Source organism: Myodes glareolus, chromosome 15 (assembly GCF_982192425.1).
Source record: "Myodes glareolus chromosome 15, mMyoGla1.1, whole genome shotgun sequence".
Taxonomy (NCBI): Eukaryota; Metazoa; Chordata; class Mammalia; order Rodentia; family Cricetidae; genus Myodes; species Myodes glareolus.
This window is the reverse complement of record NC_142040.1, coordinates 26,387,017-26,400,930: the sequence shown is the minus strand read 5'-3', so window position 1 is coordinate 26,400,930 and position 13,914 is coordinate 26,387,017. Positions and strand designations below refer to the sequence as shown.

At 39.5% G+C, this 13,914-nt stretch overlaps 1 protein-coding gene across 2 annotated transcripts in view; it reads left to right on the top strand.

Moving 5' to 3' along the window:
- The window catches only part of Tnpo1 (transportin 1), an 85,768-nt gene that overhangs the window by 9,218 nt on the left and 62,636 nt on the right, over positions 1-13,914 (top strand). The gene's annotated exons all lie outside the window — the stretch shown is intronic.

The following is a 13,914-nucleotide window of genomic DNA, read 5'->3' as shown; positions in this document are numbered from 1 at the left end:
TCAGCACTGTGCTAGAAGGGAGGCCAGGAAATCAACAAGGAATTCTGTCTTAATGAAGTGGAGTAAAGAAGGGAGGATTGCAAACGGAATTTTCTGTCCTGCCCAGTCCTGCTGTCATTTAGTCCTAAAGAAACACAGGTTTATATTAATTAAAAACTGTTTGGCTTACTAGCTCAGGCTTATTACAAACTAGCTTTTACAACTTAAATTAACCCATAATTCTTATCTATGTTTAGCCATGTGACTTGATACCTTTTCTCAGTAAGGCATTCTCATCTTGCTTCCTGAGTGTCTGGCTGGTGGCTGACTCTCTGCCTTTTTCCTCTTCCTAGGTTTCTTCTAGTCTGGTCACCTATACTTCCTGCTTGGCTACTGGCCAGTGTTTTATTAAACTAATGTGAGTGATAAATTTTTACAGGGTACAAGAACATTGTTCCACATCAGTGGACAGCAACTAGGTCATCTTGGAGCATTTCTACACATAGAGGGGAGTAAGAAAATTGGGCATGAGTAAGGGTGAGCATTATTTTTGTAGTCATTAGATACTACATGAAGGAATTTTAATTGCACAGACAAGTGGTTACTTAGTCCAGTAATATCCTGTACACTAGTTGTGCTGTTTTTCTGTCAGTATACAGTCGAGACCAGACCTTTGTATTATATCTGATTGCTAACATTGTTTTAGACAAGAAGAGTCTTTTTTCTTCTCTCTCTCTCTCTTTTTTGTTTTAAGACAGAACTCGGGAGGCAGAGGCAGGAAGATCTCTGAGTTCAAAGCTAGCCTGGTCTATAGAGCTAGTTTAAGGATAGCCAGAGCTACACAGAGAAACTCTGTCTCAAAAAACCAAAAAGAGAGAAACAGACAGACACACACAGAACTTTGGCATTTTACCCTTAAGCAACCCCATGAGATGTAAGTACTATTAGCTGTCTCTTAGATTTAATGCTGCAATCATTATTTTTCCATGACTGATTATACTAATAGGCCAGAACTCAGAGCCAAGCAGAGGGAGTGCAGTGTGTGTGTGAGTCTTAAACTACAGTCCTTTCAAACAGTGCATAGGAAAAGATAAAATTCATTATTGGAGGTGGACAAAGAAGTCAAATTTCTAGATTATGACCTGGAGAAATAAGAGCACTGACTGCTGTTGCAGAAGACCCAGGTTCAGTTCCCTGGTGCTCACATAGGGGCTCACAGCCAGATGTAACTTTAGTTTCAGGATATCTGACACCCTCTTCTGGCCTCCATGGCACCAGGCAAACATTAGACATACATGCACCCGAATTCCCCATATGTGAATAAAATAAATTTGCAACATTTCTAGGCCTGTAGTGTTTTACATCTATTCTTAACTTTTAAGAGGTGTATTATTTTGTTATGTATATGAATGTTTTGCTTGCACATATTTATGTACACTGTGTGTGCCTAGTGCCTGTCTGTAGAGGTCAGAAGAAGGTGTGCGATCTCCTGGAACTGGAGTTTTGGAAGGGACTTCTGCAAGAGCAAAGTTAAGTGCTCTTAACCTGAGCCAGTGCTGCAGCACAAAGCTTCTGAAGAAGGGCGGGTTAATATTTCATGCTAAGTAGCTGTGTCAGGACAGAAGGAAAAGCAAGAAAAGTGAAGGGATTTAAACTTTATGTCAGAATGTCAGATTTGAGCATAAATGATGCTTTTCAGTTGTTGATACTAATTGTTTACTTGGTTTCATTTGTTTGTTTTGGTATGTGTGCGTGGTTTTCTTAAGACAGGGTTTCTCTGTGTAACATGTCCTGGAACTGGCTTTATAGACCAGGCTGGCCCCAAACTCACAGAGATCCACCTGCCTCTGCCTTCTGGGATTAAAGATGTGGGCTGCTGTCACCACCTGGCCAAGAAATTTCTATAAAATCAAATACAGATTAACCCTCTGCTGCTAAAAGTCAGTTAGTAATATCTGAACAAAATTAAATACTGGATCTTAGCTAGGCCTAGTGGCTCATGCCTCTGATCTCAGGAGGCAGAGACAGGCAGATCTCTGAGTTCCAGGCCAACCAGGGATACATAAAGAGAAACTGTCTCTAGAAAAAAACCAACCAACAAACCAAAACAAACCAGTAAACAAACAAAAAAAAATCACTTGATCTGTTGCATGCTTCCACTCCAAAAGTGTTGCTTCTTCCTTTTGTCTTTGAGGCAGGGTCTCACTGTGTAGCCCTGACTGTCCTGTAACTCACTATGTAGACTAGTTTGTCCGATAACTCACAGAGATTCTCCTCCTTTTGCTTCCCTAGTCTGTGTTTAAAACAATGCCTGGCTCAGCACCATTTTTCTGCTGAATGTGACTTGTGAAAGAAGCCACCAAGGCAAGCATAGCCCTGTGCCTTTCACAGGGGCCCCGCTCAGTGTTCAGAAGAACCAAGTGACAGACACTAGCTCAGTCTTCCCAGAGCATCACTTGGATAATTGAATTGAATAGCAGGTTCTGGAAAGTAGGAGGGGCTTTGAGACTCACAATAGCATAAATGAACAGAAATGAGGCTAATTTTGTAGTGAATTATAATCATGTTCATTATTTACAGTCAGCAAAATTTACTTCTAGAAGCTGAAAGGAATATGGTCTTTAGTTACTTTTTTAGGTAAAGAAAAAAGCCAGAAGGGTTTAAATCATTTGTGTAGCATTGCCCCACAGTTATTATTGGTGCGGAGAATTGAGAGTTGAGCCTGGAAATCCTAATGCCCTTTCCTTTTGATATTTTTTTTTCTTAAACTCTTCACGGCACTGAAGACTTACAGACTAGACTGTTGGAGGGAGGCAGTTTGTGTTGAGTCTAGCTGTTGGCTCTAGCTCCAGACAGGCTATAGCTGTGAGTTTGGATCACCTTGTCAAATACCATCCCTTTGACCCAAATCCTTTGCTCAAACAAATAAAGGATGTTGAACAGTGGAGGCCTTGTAAAGGTAGCGGTTTTCTGGAACTTTGTTTTAGCCTAAACAGTACTGAATCAAGGGACTAGCATAATGCTTCCAACTTACCTCATAGGAACCTAGGAGTGTGAGGCACAGTCGCTGCATGTGCCCACCGCTCCAGGAAGTTGAGGTAAGAAGATAACGAATGAGCCTTTGAGCAACATGGTGAGATAGTGAGACCCCATCTCAAAAAAGCATATAGCCAGGAGATTTACGCATTTTCTTAGCTGTAAGTGATGTGGCTGGGTTGTGGCCTGCAGTTACTGTTTAAACTGGAGGATCCCTTCATGATGACTTAAGTAGAGATTTTTGTCCATGCTCCACCCTTCTCTAGGGAAAAACTTAGGAATTTATTTTGTAAGAAGTGCATTCCTGACTCTGATAATCTATTTGGAGTGATAGAGACAGTGAATCCTTTAGAGGCATCTCTTTAGACTCCATGTGTCTGCCATGTGTAAGTGAGTGTAGGCCCCAATGGTTATCTGCCTGGAAGGGGACGTAGAGACCAGTACTGTGCCCTGAATTCTAGACCAGGGAAAGCATGCGTTTCCATCCCTTCTTACCAGACTAACTTCATTAAACAGAATCTATCCACAACACTTTTTTAATTGTAAAGTTTTCATTTGCTGCTTTGAAGTTTTTTTATATAATATTTTATATTATTTCAATGTTCTATGACTTTTTTTAGCAAGCACAACAATACTAACTCTTTTGGTTATTTGAAGATGTGTCATCTAGTTTTTTGTATGCTAGTTTTTCTTTTGATACTTATAGTTATGATTTTTTGAAAATCTGTTGTACTTAATATTACAGAAGTCTTAGAAACCATTGTAGATTTGCAGGTTTCCTTTTCTGAGTAGTTTTTGTTCGTTTATTTGCTTTGTTTTGTTTTTAGCTTTTACATTTTAAGATTTTTCTGTTAGTTCTGTCCATGTTGTTTGAGTTATATGTGGGTGTTTTCCTGCATGGCATTTTCACAATTATGTGTCAGAGCCTTGAAAAATTAGGAAATTACTAAAAGATGCTTTTGAAATTCAGTAAAATTGTGGCATTGGTTCTTATGTTAAATTTTGAGCAGTGTTAACTGTGTCTCTGTATCTTTACTTGGTGTTTTACATTTAGCCAGCCTGAATATTAATCTCTTCCCATGATAACATTGTTAAAATCAGCTCTACACAGAGTTAGAGTGGTTATCACAAGGGAACTTTCTTTGTTTTCTAAGGAAAAAATAAGGTTTCTGTCCTTTGATATTCAGGTCAGCCCTTCTCTGTGTCCAGGACTCTAACTATAAAACAGTTTTCTGATATAATTCTAGCGACTTGCAAAAGCTGAATCAGTGTTTTGTTTGTTTTTTATTTCTACGAAGATGTTTTATCATTTTGTTTACTAATTTCAGTGGCATAATTTGAGAAAAAGTGACTCCACGTACATTAATCTTATAGGTAACTCAGTCTTGACTCCTTTACACGTGTTTAAAGACTTGTTTTATGTGTATGAATGTTTTGTATGCTACTGGTGTGTCTGGTGCCTGTAGCGGTCAGAAGAAGGCATCAGATCCCCTCGAACTGGAGTTAGGGACGGTTGTGAGTCACAGTGTGGGTGCTGGGAGTTGAGCCCAGGTCCTCAGCAAGAACAACTGGGACTCTGAACAGCGGAGCCATTTCTCTCACTAGCGCCAAAGACCTGACTCTTTTAAGTGTGATAACCTTCAAAAACTTTTCACAAAAAAATTCTCTAGACTGTCTTTCATGCTTTGTGCCTTTTAAAAAGTTTTATGTTGTCTTTTAAAAATTATTTTTCGAGGCCAGCCTGGTCTACAAGAGCTAGTTCCAAGACAGGCTCCAAAGCTACAGAGAAACCCTGTCTCAAAAAACCAAATAAATAAATAAATGAATAAGAATTTTTTAAAATTTAGTTTCAATTCTATTTTTATTTATTTATTTATTTTTCTGTGTCTGATGTTTTAACTACCTATGTGTCTGTGTACCATGTGCATGCCTGGTGCTGGTGGAGGCCAGAAGAGGGTGTTGGATCCCTGGAACTGGAGATATACAAGTGGTTCTGAGCTGCCATGTGGTTACTGGGAATCAAACCTTGGTCCTTGCTCTTAGCGACTGAGCCGGCTCTTCAGCTCCACTTCAATGCTTCTTAACACGTTTTAAAATTGTTGTCTAAGCTCCGTGACTGAAGTCACAGCTTTGAATGGCAGTATTGTGTCATGAACTAGGGACACTCTGGAGTCCCTGCTCTGTATGATTTCCAATGACTACATACACTGCAGGAAGATGGATTTTTTCATCACAAGCATTATAAACTCACAGTAATAAACAGTTTTAAGGAGAAAGACCTAAAGACCCTATGATATAAACACTTTGGTAATCTACTTTTTATTGTGTCTGTCCAGTCTTTTTCATTTAATGATCTGTGTGTGTGTGCGCGCGTGCAATGCTGGAGTTCCTATTGAGAATTTTCTTTACTGAACTATTTTTTGGTTCTAAGTTAGTTTTCCAGATAGTTATTACTGTTATAAGAGCATCTCAGTTCATACAAGTACTTTATATTTACTTGCAATTATACTCTGGATACAACTTCTGTTTTCATTTTAATTCCTAGGTAGGCACAAACACTTTTCATGTCATCACAAAAATTAATATCTTTTTGATGGCTGTTTTGAATGTAACTCAACTTTCCTGAGAGTAGAAATATCCTGGAGTTTTTAAATATATATATATATATATATGTGTGTGTGTGTGTGTGTGTGTGTGTGTGTGTGTTAATATATATATTAACCCTTTTCTGTATTTAATAATCTCAGAATATAAACTCAGAAAAGTAGCCCCAAGGGGAGAGAGCATAAGAATGTGTAAGACTTATAAACATTGAGTTACTTGTAGAAGGTTGTTTTAGTTTCATTCTACCACAGTTAATGTGACTTCATCACACCCTTGGCTCCATAGGACATCATAGCAAAACTTTGATGGATAGTTACTTAATTTATTCCATATTAGTGAAGCTCCGTGTTTTCCTGTGTGTGTGTGATGCTGGAGTTTCTCTTGTGAACTTTCTTTTATATGTACTGTCTTTGGTTCTAAATTAGTTTTCCACATAGTTATTTATGTATTACTCTTATGAGAACACACCAGTTTGTACTGATGTACCATGTGGGATACCCTTTCACGTTTGTCCAAATAAAGCATGTGTTCGTCTACCAACTTACACATAGTGTACCCCTTTTGAACACAGGAGATGGGAAGGATCTTGAGAAACAAGTAGTACCCTAAAACTGGGACAGGAGGGAAAAGTGCCACTGCCCTACCTCTCTTGCTTGGATAAAGTGTTAATAAAGTGAATATTATGAGGTGATTGCCTTTCCTCAAAACAGAAGTTGACAGCAGGAGCTGGGCAGATAGCTCAGTCAGTAAAGTGCTTGCCTTCAAAGATCTCGGATCTTTAGAACCCACTTCTAAAACCTTAGAAATAGTGGTGCGTACACTGTGCCCGACCGCAGAGGCAAAGACGGGTAGATCCCCGGGGTGTTCTAGCCAGCCAGCCTAGCAGATTTGCAAGTTCTAGGTCACTGAGAGTCTATTTAAAAATTATATGCACCCTCGTGCCAGGCTGTGGCTTTACTTATTTCAAGGAAAAGAAACACATTCCATTATTTTGAAATCAAGGATAAGATCCACTTAAGTCATTCATGGCTTAGAATTGCAAAGCAACCAGGAAGCAAGGCATTCCACGTGATCCTGCCCAGTCCTTTACACCCTCTGTGTTGGTCTATTCTCTCAGCAGAAAATTTCTGATCTGTGTAATTTTATCTTGGGTGTGACTACCTGCCTGCTTTTGGGACTCTTCAGTTTAAGCTTTTAGCACCAGCAAATGGTAAATCTTCCTGGTCGTCTTCCCAGGAAAGGAAATTCAATAGAACTCATCTTTTTGTACTAGGATTCATCACGTGGAAGGTCATTGTCTGAAGCTTCTTCATTTGTGTTTAGGAAATGAGGTTACACTGTAAACTTTGCTGTAATTCTCTTCCCTGAGTCATGGGAAACAACCCATGGCTTTCCTGAAGTCTTTATCAGATGTCAGCGTACCATTCAAACGTGAAGGTAGAAAAGATCTCATAGATTGGGTGCTCTGGTTTTAAAATCAGAAGTAAAATTCTTCCTCTTAACTTGTAATTTTGATTTTTGAGCCTTATTTTTTAAATAAAAGGATTGCCTAGCTGCTGCCTAGTGCTCTTTATTCTCATGATTAAATGGTGTTGTTATTCTCTAACTCAGTTAGATTTTAATTGATGAATACCAGCTTTGTGGGATGAGGGGGTTGAATGAAATGTTAAATCAGTCTCTCTACTTGTGAAAGAAACTTCAGTAAGGGTTAGTATTAGGACAGTATTCAGTGTTAGGGTCCTATACTTAAAACCAAATACTTTCTTGTGTATATTTGGTTGTCATTATCCTATGTTCAACACCGTCTCAAATTTCCTTATATTTTATTCTCTTATTAATTTTGGTGGGGGTTTCCAGACAGGCTTTCTCTGTGTAGCCCTGGCTGTCCTGGAACTCTTTCTGTAGCCAGGTCAGCCTTGAACTCAGAGATCTGCCTGTTTATGTTCCCCCTTGTCCGCCCCCCCCCCCCCCCCCCCCCCCCCCCCCCCCCACCCCCCCCCGTGCTGGGATTAAAGTTTGTATCACCACGCCTTAGTTTGTTAACTTTATGTTTCTCATTAAGCTTCATTTATTTATTTGTTTATTTATTTTCGTATGGTAAAAGGGACCATCACAGCTCACTGTTCCAAGCTGTTCTCAATGACATTAGCCAAAGTTGGGTTTACTGTTGTGCCCCAGCCATAGTAAATCGCCTGTGATTCCTTGCTGTCCTTCCTACCATTTAGGTGTGCTGCAAGTCTGTCTAACAGCAGTTAGGAGAAAATGTCTTCAGAAGACAGACGACAAGAGAGAAAGTAGGAAATAAAGCCAAGAGCTTTTTTTCCAAATGAAGTGTGGGCACATCATAAAAATAGGGATGTATGAACCACTGTACAGTGATGGAACTGTGTATATTTTATTTTGCCAAATTAATAATGTTAGAATAATGTTCAATATAAAAGTCTTAAAAAACGAAAACATATTTGAATACTCAGACTATATAGTATTGGCTTTTTTTTTTTTTTTTTTTTTTTAAACTTCGAGACCAGGGTTTCTCTGTGTGACAGCCCTGACTGTCCTGGAGCTTGCTTTGTAGACCAGGTTGGTCTTGAACTCATAGAGATCTGCTTGCCTCTGTCTCCCAAGTGCTGGGATTAAAGGCGTGTGCCACCACTGCCTAGCATAATATTGCTTTTATACTAAAATTTTTTGTTATGTGGTAGTATCTTTTATTTGACATTATTTTCTACACATTTTCCCCATTTTTGACTATAAAGTTTTCTTGTGATAAATTTTATCCATCTTTGCAGTCTATGAAGATCACCATCAACCAACTTAAGTGGTTTTCTCTTACATAATTTTTGCAGGCATATTTAATTAATATTTGATCTAGTATTCACCACTTGATTTCCATGTCTTCTGTGTGTTTCTCATATTCGTCTGTTTTTTTTTTTCTTTCAGTTTTTCTGGTTCTATGGTGTCACCTGTCTAAGTCTGTCCATGCCACTGCAGCAAAATGCTGGGTGGAGTCCTTCCTGATATTTTGTTGTTGTTGTTGTCTTCATGTGGGTATAGCTTGAGGCCAAATAAGAATGGAAGGGCCAACATTCTGCCTCAGCCCTCTCCTGAGCCCTTCTCACCATCTAAAGATCCCGCTTTTACTGTCCTCTGGACACAACAACATACCTCCCACTTAAATAATAAACAGCCCATTTTTGTTGAATATTCTTTGATAATCAAAACTAATGCATATAATCTTCATCTTACTGTTGTCCGATGGTGTAGGTTGGCATGGACCAATCTTGAATTTTACTGACAGTTTTAATAGGAGTGTAGTGCGAAAGAATGAATGCTATCGTTGCTCTTTGTGTCCTTGTTTAATCTTTTCACAGATAATTAACTGTTCCTCAGAAAATTTACTGAAAAAGTAAATTCGAGAGAACTGGGATTGCACTCATCAGCAGTCAGGAATATATACACATATGTCAGTTATCAGCCTAGGAACTAAAACTACAAAGATTATTTTCTGGACCAGGGCAGATGGTTTGTCAGTTAACAGCACTGGCTGCTCCTACAGAGGACCTGGGTTCAGTTCTCAGACCCACGTGGGGCCTCACAACTGTATTTCCAGTTTCAGGGAATCTAATACCCTCTTCTGTTCTCCCTGGGCACCATGCACACGTGTGTCGTACATACATACATGCAGATAAATATATATACATACAAAAAGTAAATGGGTGTAAAAGCACTTTTTAAAAAATTTATTTCGTCTGCTGTGTCCCTCTCCTATAACTGAACATTACTGAGACACGCCCCTGTCACGAGTGGCTGGCTTTTAGTGAACAAATGGAGGATGAGGAAAACACCACTGCTAATTGCACTTCTAGCAGCCTGCCAGCTTTTAACCCTTTCATTTTCCTCTTGAAACCGCTCTGGCCATGTTCTAATTCAGTCCTTGAGAGTGAATACAGCACTGTGCTCCTTTCTGTTTTCCTGAAGCGGTGAGACCCTGAAGCAGTGCACTGTGCTTAAAGATGGTTTGGGACGCGAGGGAGAAAGAGCGGGGCTGTCTCGGTGAGAACTTCAGAGCAGTCTAAGTGAAACGGCGTGCTTGTCATTAAGATGGTATGTAGTTGTTAGCCTGTGTGCTAGCTAGTTGTTTTCTTAGAATCAGCTTCGTTTTCTATTCACTGTTCCAACATGGCTCACTTGATAAATATGTACGGTAGTGTCTAAGGTATTGGACCATTCCTTTTATTGACTTAAAAATTGCAGATGTTTCACAGGAAGATTTGGCTTCTTTTTTTTTTTTATCCTACTCCTCTTTTACCAATTTCTTATATTTAGTAAGAAGATTAGCTTACATGTTGCTGATGTGGTTCTCATCACTCAATACCAGTACTTTACCAGGCACTGTTATGGTCTCATGAAACTAGTACAGATTCGTCTCCAGCATTTATGCATGCCAACGTTTAAACCCCTGAGTGAAAAAGCAAATAACAGAGTAACATTTCTTTAAGACAGGCTATAGTTTTTATTGATTGCACTTACGTAATTACCTATGAACCAAAGCAATGTAGAGTAGTAGAAACATTGGTTGCAAAATAGAAAGACGTTCCAGTTCCATTCTTTTTAATATTTGTTTTTACTTATGTGCATGAGTGTTTTGACTGCGTGCATGTATGCACATGACGTGTGCCTGGTACTCCTAGAGTAAAAAGAGGGTGTGGATCCCCTGGAGTTAAGAGTTGAGAGCCTCCCTGTGGCTTCTGGGCACCAAACCCCAATCTTCTGTAAGAGCAGCAAGTGCTCTTAACCACTGAATCTCTCTCTTTAGCCTCCCAGCTCAGGTCTTAACCCTTAGTAGCTAGGTGACTTTTAGTGAGTTATTTAACCCACTAAGACTAGCTCTTCAGTTCAAGTGGGAGTTCTGAAAAATCAAATACAAAGGCATTTGGAAAAATTATTAAAACCTCTTGGCAATAATCAATGTTCTGAAGTAAAATGTATAATAATGTTATAATAGAGGAGACTTGAAAAGAGCTTTTCCCTTAAATCCTTGTCTCAGGATCTGTGTCCCGTGTCCCCCTGCAGTAATGACACTAATTGAGTTTAGAGAAACAGTTTGTCATCTACCCGTGGAGGAGCTCCTGTAAACCTGGTGTCCCTACTGCACTGCTGGGGCCCGGAACCCTCTGCCAACTCCAGGTCGGTGTTAGTCACAGGGTAAACTACCAATCAAGGGTCTTGATTTTTATTTTTGTTTTACTTGAAATTTATTGGAAATAATTCCTTTTGTTCTTACACCCAAACTGAACTCTTGTAGGTTTTCCTTTCTGCCATTGAATTTAAGTGCAGGTTCCTCTGCAAGAACAGCAGGAACAGCACTGTTAACACCGAGTGATCTCGCCAACTCTGTGTTTCAAATTAAGTAACTTTGCACAGAATGGTCTTGCATTTTGATTTTCATCAACCTTCTGATAGCTAGGTTTTCATATTAACCGGTTAAATCTGCCTTCTGTTTCTTGCTTCTGTTTTTTTGTCATTTTTAGTACAGAAATTCTTACTAGACTAAGAAGCACTGAACATTTCCAGAAGCAGATATACTGAGTTAGACTGGTTCTCATCCAGTTGCAAGTCTCTAGTGATTATAATACATGATCGAAGTTTAGAAACTATGGGCTTAAGTTGCTTAAAGATACATGGAGACGGGGATCCACTATAATGGTTAAATTTGCTATAGAACTCAACAAGGAAGTACTGTTTTTTTACAAATGACAAATATTACCAAAAGTTAAATAAAAAGAGACACCAGTCCTATTAGCCTTTTGTTTTGATTGAAAATGAAAAGCTTAAACTAAAAAATAGGGCCAGTAAGATACTCTGTTGGTAAAGTGACTTGCTCTGCAAGCAAAAAGACATGTTTAAGAGCTAGGTGGTAGTGGCGCATGCCTTTAATCCCAGCATCGGAAGAAACTCGCAGATCTCTGTGAGTTTCAGGCCAGCCTGGTCTACAGAGTGAGTTCCAGAACAACCAGGGCTACACAAAGAAACACTATCTCAAACAAACAAACAAAAAGACATGTTTGATCTCCAATACCCACATCACACACACATACTTGCATGCACACACATATGTCTGTGTACCTGCAAACATTGGCAAAAGCCAGGTATGCTTTTTGTTACATGCTAACAATCACAGCACTGCGAAGGCCGCGTGAGCCTCATCCTGGTCTAATCTAATCTAATCATTAAGCTCTAAGCCAGTGACAGACCCTGTCTCATAAACTGGACAGTACCTGAGAATGGCCTTCACACACACAAGGGCCACCTTCCGAGGAACTCTTAAAAACAAGGTACAGTTACCATACCTGGGGAAGTAGGATCAAGAGGCCTGCTGAATCCTTGGTGATATATATGATAGGGAAGAAAGTGTACCAAGAGTGTTCTCCGTCACCCACTTCTAAGTTCTGTGACTAGCCAGTCACAGGTCTGGAGTGCTGACAAAGGGATAATAGGAAAGGGAATCCTGGCTCTCTGTTTATAGTGTCTGTGAGTGAGCACATTGCTTTCCCTCTTTTAGGCTCAGTCATCTTTTGGAAAGTAGAGATAATAATAATATATATGCATAGAATTAAAGAGCCTTTAAAAACATTATAAAGCCTGGCACGTGGATTACTGTTATTATGCAGCTCTGTACAGACTCGGGCATCATAATTCGATGTTGAATAACCCCCTCTGCCACATATAAATTGAATAGGCTGTATAACTGCTCCCAACTTCTGCCTCTGTTGTGGATTAATATCTGTCTCCTCACACTATAGCAAATGTCAAATAAGCTTTGGATTAATATCTGTCTCCTCACGCTGTAGTGAATGTCAAATAAGCGGAAGTCTAAGAAGTGCCTGGTTATCTGTATTGACTTGAATTTTAGGATCAAGCTTTTCTCCTTTATCACTCAGTCATTAAGATAGCACATCTTTTAATGTTGGCGTACACACTTGCATATTTGAGTGGTGTAGCTAATGGTCAAAGGTCTTCCTGCATGCTAAGAAAGCATTTATGTAAAATTTCCCTCATTTCTGTTTTCTCTCTGTGTTATCTTCTAGCCCTTTGGCAGCAGTTAAGTTTGTAATGCTGGAAAATTAAAATTTTAACTTCTTAGCATATTTCTTCCAAGTGGCTAATTGAACCACTTACCCTAAGCAGTCAACCAGTCAAGAGTGTTTAAAACTCATGTGTCTAATACCATGTTAAATATACTGTCTTGCTGGGAATATAGCTCAGTGGTACAGTACTTGCCTAGGATGTATGAACCCTAGGTTCAACACTTAACCCCCCCACCCGCCTGCTGTCTGATTGAGCTCAGTCTCTGAACTAGATGAGGTTCAAATCTTTGTTTGCTTCATCCTCCCCGCCTTTCACCCAGTGGATATTCTTTTCCCACCTCATGGATATCTGTTTCCCCCGCTTTTTTGCTCATCATAGCACCCCACCCCCGAACATGTGGGAGTCTGTGTCTTAAATTTTATTCTGCAAATGATTCAGTACATGATTCTTTTTAAATTTTTTTAATATTTATTTATTTATTATGTATGCAATATTCTGTCTACTTGTGTGCCTACCGGCCAGAAGAGGGCACCAAACCCATTACAGATGGTTGTGAGCCACCATGTGGTTGCTGGGAATTGAACTCAGGACCTTTGGAAGAACAGGCAATGCTCTTAACCACTGAGCCATCTCTCCAGCCCCTCAGTACATGATTCTTAAGCTCTGCTTAGATTTACATGTTTTTTAAGTGGAAATAATACATGGTGTGTATGTACAACACGGGAGCTTAGTGAAGATGTAGATTTAGAACGTTTCTAACTCAGTGTTGTCAAAATACCTCACTTTTATATTTTCAGACTACATTATGATTTTTTACTATGTTAGAGGATTTTTACAGTAGTAAAATGGCTTGCTTCTTACCTCACACAGAGGTAGCCAGTATATTATTATTTCATGTGAATGTGTGTTTTACAATTAGTTCCCAGGTGACAGATTGATATTTCTGTTGGAAAGCAATATATCAGGGGCCTGCACCATGATTTGATACCAGAGAGGATTCATGGGTGGTTTTTGTTTTATTATTCTTTATTTAATGTTTTGAGACAGGGTCTTGACCCTGTGATCTCCCTCACCCTCCGCAGTCCTGGGGTTATCTCACTACTGCTCTGGCAAGAGTGTACTCTCCAGCCAGCTTCCTTTGGGCTGAGTCATAGTCTTGCCGTCTACTTGCTGAGTAACCATAGGCAAGGAACTTCCCTGTGAGTC